The sequence below is a fragment of the Camelina sativa genome, chromosome 20, assembly GCF_030686135.1.
Source record: "Camelina sativa cultivar CO46 ecotype springtype chromosome 20, ASM3068613v1".
Taxonomy (NCBI): domain Eukaryota; kingdom Viridiplantae; phylum Streptophyta; class Magnoliopsida; order Brassicales; family Brassicaceae; genus Camelina; species Camelina sativa.
This window is the reverse complement of record NC_141899.1, coordinates 20,925,901-20,932,129: the sequence shown is the minus strand read 5'-3', so window position 1 is coordinate 20,932,129 and position 6,229 is coordinate 20,925,901. Positions and strand designations below refer to the sequence as shown.

Genomic DNA, 6,229 nt, shown 5'->3' with positions numbered 1-6,229 from the left:
CAAGGTTGCTCTCCACAAACTTCACTCTAGAGTTGAGACCCTCAAACTTCATGTTCAGATCATTGTACTGGGATGTGAGCCTTTGGTTCAACTCAGCAAACTGTTTGGCCTCCTCAATCTTGCCATTGGCTTGTCCAATCAACATTTGCTGCATCATTGCTCTTAAGTCTTTTGCCTGGCCTTGGTTAGTCTGAAACCCTGGTGGGGGACACAATTGGGGCTGGAACACTTGATGTTGTTGCTTGGGTGCATAGTTGTTTTGCTGTTGAGGCTGTTGAGGTGGATAGACTTGGTCTTGTGGATTGGCCACATTGGTGCTTCTATAGGAGAGGTTGTTGTTCTTGAACCCTCCTCCTTGGTTGTAGCCTTTGAATCCACCCTGGTTTTGCATATAACGGAGCTCAGCAAATTTCCTATCTCCTTCTTGAACTGGAACCTCTTCTTCACCAATGAAGTGAATGGACTTTTGTTGGCTAAGGAGGATCTTGTCAAGCTTCTCATTGACCATCTTCAAATCCTTCTTGTACTTGTCCTCTTGATCAGTGGAGGTGGACCTTATTGTTCTGTCAAAGTCCTCATTGTAATTGCCATCTGACTGAGCAAGATTTTCAACCAATTCCTATCCTTCTTCCACATTCTTGTTGAGGAAGTTGCCAGTTGAGGCTGTATCAAGAAGCATTCTTATCTTGGGAAGCACTCCTCTATACAAAGTACTTAGGAGGGACTCATTGCTGAAGCCATGGTGAGGACACTGAGTCTGGAATCCTTTAAACCTCTCCCAAGCTTCACAAAAGCTCTCATTATTCCTTTGAGCAAACCCATAAATTTCATTCCTCAATCTAGCAGTCCTAGCATTGGAGAAGAACTTGGCCAAGAAAGCCTTCTTGCAAGCATCCCATGTGGTGATTGCTCCAGTTGGAAGTGTCTTCTTCCAGAGATGAGCTTTGTCTCCAAGTGAGAAAGGGAACAGCCTAAGCTTGAAGTCATCTTCACTCACACCATTGATCTTGGTGAGACCACATATCCTATCAAACTCATCAAGGTGGTCTAGGGGATTTTCCATTGGCAACCCATAGAACTTGTTGGCTTGAATCATGGAGATCAATCCACTCTTGATCTCATAATTGTTGTTTGCTACTGTAGGAGGCACAATACCAGCTCTCTGGTTATGTGTGTTTGGTGCATCTCCAGCACCAATGTTTCTTGCCCTTGGAGCTTGTTGATCTTGTTGCTCCATTAGCACTTGTTGTTCTTGTTCCTGATAGATCCTTGTTCTCTGCTGTCTTAGGTCCCTTGGTGGTCGGTTGATGTGATCTAGGAGTCTCTGAAGATTGTGATGACCCTTTGACCTTGTTTGCATCAACAGGCGCGAGTACAGACTCGAACATGCACTCGGTCGAGCTGATGTTCATATATTTTACCATGTTTTCCCTTAGTTTATTCACATCTTTTGCATCTTTTTCTATCCATTTTCACCATTATTGTGTAGCTTTAGGACTAATCATGCATTAGAGTGTAGTTGCATTGCATTTGCATCTTTCATGCATAAACAGGTGATTTTGGAGCTTAAGGAGCATGGAAGCAATGGAGAAGAGATGTGAAGCAATCATGAGGAGGAAACAAGGGAGTTAAGGCTGAAGAACCAAGATCCGGAGTCCAGCTCGACCAAGCACTCGACCGAGTGGGAGATGGACTCGACCGAGTGGAGTTACACAGAAAAAGCCAGCCCGACCTGTCACTCGACCGAGCACTGGTCGAGTTGACCGATTCGTGGACCACTTTGACTTTTCCCATTTTTAGGGCTTCCACTCCCCTTCCTATATAAGGCCTTGTACCTGCAGCCACCAAACAATCTAGATTTTCTAGTCCAGCTTTTCAGATATTCTAAACCTAGTTTTTACCTTTTTAGGAATATTATTCCTTTTGCATTTTTATTTCTTTTTTTGGATTTTGTACTTAGAAAAGAAGAATTTCCTCATACTTGTTGGTTGAATAACTTTCTAAGTATTGAGATTCTGAGTTTGATTTCTTCTTTAAAGTTGTAGATCTTTATCTTATCTATCTAATCATGCAAGTTTCAATATTTTCTGGGTTTTTGACTTTGTTCATCATGTCTTGTTGTGAGTAGTCTTCTTAGGATCTTGAGGATGGGTTAGGATGGATTGATCTTGTGGTATATCTGATTTGATCAAGCTTGATTGTTGTAGATCTCTTCTAGGCTAGATGTTCTTAATGCTGATCCTATATCTGAGAGGGTAGGATCTGATCTCAAGCTTTTTAGCATCACACCAATGTTTAAGAAGCATAGATAAGGCTAGATCTAGAGCTTACCATTAGGCTTGCTAAGAGATTAGAGGTCTTGTTTGGTTTGAGATGTATTGCTTAATGCATGCTTGTGTAGATTCTTTTCATTGTGAGAGCAAGTCTAGGATTGCATGGGTTTGATTGTCTCTTGACCATGAGAGTGGGAGAGACTTGTCTTGGATTAATATGTCTAGAGGTTAGCTCATAGCATTGCTTGAGATTTGTTGATCAAGTTAGATTACCACAATGATTAGTTTATCCCATGAATCCATCCTCAGAATCCTACTTTGTTTATTGATTTTAAAGTCTCAATCTTGTTATTTGCTTGCTATTTGATCTGTGTTTGCTTTACTCTGTTTTTATTGCATTGCTCTGTTTTCCCGGATTTGTCTAGCTCGACCACTCACTCGACCTACACTCGGTCGAGTGCTGCTCGAGTTCATCCCCAGAACTCTTGTTTATGATTTGTGATTGTCTTGTTTCATTCCTGTTTAATTTCCATTGCATTTACTTAGCATCTAGTTCATTACTTGTCTTGCATTAGTTCATATCTAGAGTTTACAGTTTCTGTTTCTATTCTTAGTTCATAATCATTCTGTTTTATTTGCATCTAGTTCTTAGCTCTTGTAGTTTATTTTCTGCATTTTATCATTATCATCATAGGATTGTTAGTGACAAACATCCTTTCATATTTGTCTTAACTTAGATTCATATGCATATCTTGATTGTTCACAAGCACTCAGACTGGATTGACACCTCTTATACTGCAACTGCATAAGGGGAATTGAAACACCCATCATTCCATTCATATATCATCATTGCATACACCATCATTCACCACAACCAACAAATAACATGTTTCAATTTGGCGCCGTTGCCGGTTTGAGTTAGTTTTTGTGACATTTAGGATCCATATTAGTCTAAGATTAAGTTCTTTTATACATTTGTGAAGTTTCTGCACTTGAATCTTGTGTTTGGGGTTGAAGTTCCATTTCAGGTACCACTCGACCAGACACTCTTCTAAGGCATAGTGACAGTATCAACAAGTTGAACAAGGGTTTGGGATCCAAGAAGAAGAGGGTTGTTCAGCAACAACAAGAGGTTCAAGTAGCTATGGATCATCAGGATCAAGTTCAGAGACCAAGACATATTGGTGCTGGAGATGCACCCAACACACACAACCAAAGAGCTGGCATTGTGCCACCAACTGTTGCCAACAACAACTTTGAGATCAAGAGTGGATTGATCTCAATGATTCAGGCCAATAAGTTTCATGGATTGCCTATGGAGGATCCACTTGATCATCTTGATGAGTTTGACAGAATATGTGGTCTTACCAAGATCAATGGAGTAAGTGAAGATGGTTTCAAGCTGAGGTTGTTCCCTTTCTCTCTTTGGGACAAGGCTCATTTATGGGAGAAGACTCTGCCCACTGGTGCTATCACTACTTGGGACCAATGTAAGAAGGCTTTCTTGGCCAAATTCTTCTCCAATGCTAGGACTGCTAGATTGAGAAATGAGATCTCTGGATTTGCTCAAAGGAACTATAAGAGCTTTTGTGAAGCTTGGGAGAGATTCAAGGGCTACCAGACTCAATGCCCTCATCATGGTTTCAGTATGGAGTCATTGTTGAGCACATTGTATAGAGGAGTGCTTCCCAAGTTCAGAATGCTTCTTGACACAGCCTCCAATGGAAACTTCCTCAACAAGCATGTAGATGAAGGCTGGGAGTTAGTAGAGAATCTTGCTCAGTCAGATGGCAATTATAATGAAGATTATGAAAGGACCATACGGAGTTCCTCAACTGATCAAGAGGACAAGTACAAGAAGGATTTGAAGATGGTCAATGAGAAACTTGACAAGATACTCCTCAGCCAGTCCAAATCCATTCACTTCATTGGTGAAGAAGAAGCTCCAGTTCAAGAGGGGGAGAATGAGTTTGCTGAGCTTTGCTATATGCAAAACCAAGGTGGATTCAAGGGCTACAATCAAGGTGGTTTCAAGAACAACAACCTATCTTATAGGAGCACCAATGTGGCTAATCCACAAGATCAAGTCTACCCTCCTCAACAGCCTCAACAGCCTCAAGGGTTCCAAAACTATATTCCCAAACAACAACAGCAGGTGTTCCAGCCCCAGTTGTGTCCCCCACCAGGGTTTCAAACTAACCAAGGCCAAGAACAAGACCTTAGAGCTATGATACAGCAGCTGTTGATTGGTCAAACACAAGGGAAGATTGAGGAAGCCAAGCAGTTTGCTGAGCTAAACCAAAGGCTTACATCCCAGTATAATGACCTGAACATGAAGTTTGAAGGTCTTAACTCTAGAGTGAAGTACATGGAGAGTAACATAGCATCTACTTCAGCTCCAAAACCCAACCAACTCCCTGGAAAAGCTGTTCAAAATCCAAGGGAGTTCACAGCCAAAGCCATCCTACTTCAAGAGGAAGAAGTCACTGAGGACAGTGCAGTCCAAGTTTGGGGGAATTCATTAGTTACTGAAGCCCCAAGTGACATCTGTGCAAAGCAACAGGAACTCGCAGGAGAACTCGACCAGGAGCTCGAGCAGCCACTCGACCGAGTGCATGCTCGAGTGGTCGATCGAGCTGGGGACTCCGAAGCTGTCAAGCCTGCTAAGTACATTCCTGCTGCTTACAAGCCCCCATTGCCATTCCCTGGGCGTTTCAAAGCACAGAGGATCAAGGAGTTAAGGGAAATCATTGAGAAAAAGGAGATGTTGGCTAAGCAACATGAGGAAGAAAGGGTTTTGAGGGAAGAAGCTTTGGTTGGGAAAAAGGAAGAAGTGATGGCTATTCAGGAGATCATCATTGCCTATCAAGAAGAGGAGAGAGGACCTGCTTTGGAACAGTATAAACCATACCCTCTCTATAGAGATTTCTTGCTTGATTTATCAGTGAAGAAGGCTCAAGCTCAAGATGAGAAGGATCTTGAAAACCTTGGAGGAGTGATCATCTCACTTAAGCTTAAGGACCCAGGGCCATTCTACTTGCCTTGCACAATCAGTTACCTCCACTATAATCAATGCCTTTGTGATTTGGGAGCTTCAACAAGTGTGATGCCATACTCCTTAGCTCAAAAGCTTGGGAGAACTGATTTCAAATCTACCAATCTCCATGTGCTTCTAGCTGATGGGACAAATAGAGAGGTAGTTGGAAGGTTGGAAGGTTGGAGAATGTCCCACTCAAGATAGGGAAAGCAAGGATTCACACTGATTTTGTGGTAATAGAGATGGACAAGGAGCCTGAGGATCCAATCTTGCTAGGGAGGCCATTCTTAGCTACTGTTGGAGCAGTTATTGATGTGAAGGAGGGTCTTGTGACCTTGAACATTGCTGAGGATACAGTCATGAAGTTCAACATCTATAACCCAACCAACCTGCCTACCATTGATGATCAACCCTTCACTATCAAGGAGAAAGTTGATCATGAGGTTTTCAAGGATGAAGGAGACCCTAAGGCTGAGCTCCCACTTCAAGAGGATTCTGTTGAGGAGCTGAAAAGGTCAGTTCAAGAGCTGTCTAGTATGGTTGAGGATCTCAAGGTCAAACTGAACAAGAGGTCTTTGAGGAAAGCAAGACCTAGGCTCAAATTTAAGAAGAAATATGGTTTGAGTGCTAAGGGTGAGGTGATCAAGGATCAACTTCACAGTGACCAAGAGGTTCCGGGGAGGATTTCATCACCTCCTTGGTATCTAAACCAAAGTTAAGAAGGAAACTAAAGTCAAGCTTAGTGACTATAAACAAGCTCACTAGGGAGGAAGTCCCTAAGGTATCCTTTGTACATATGGTTTAATTTCTTAGTAGTTTTGATGTGTTTTGTTTTATGTTTTTGTTGGACAGGCTTTTTAATAAGAATATAGTTGGGTAAGGGGAGATGTGGAGCTGAAGAAGAAGGCTCGTAGGCCCA

General features: G+C 42.2%; 2 non-coding genes across 2 annotated transcripts; one reads left to right on the top strand and one right to left on the bottom strand.

Moving 5' to 3' along the window:
* The first annotated feature begins 734 nt into the window (after window positions 1-734).
* LOC147919238 (small nucleolar RNA R71) lies at window positions 735-841 on the top strand. Its single transcript, XR_015594260.1, has one exon. It is a non-coding gene; the product is annotated as a small nucleolar RNA R71 (small nucleolar RNA).
* Window positions 842-3,810: 2,969 nt separating this feature from the next.
* LOC147919237 (small nucleolar RNA R71) lies at window positions 3,811-3,917 on the bottom strand. The gene has a single exon (XR_015594369.1). It is a non-coding gene; the product is annotated as a small nucleolar RNA R71 (small nucleolar RNA).
* Window positions 3,918-6,229: the final 2,312 nt, after the last annotated feature.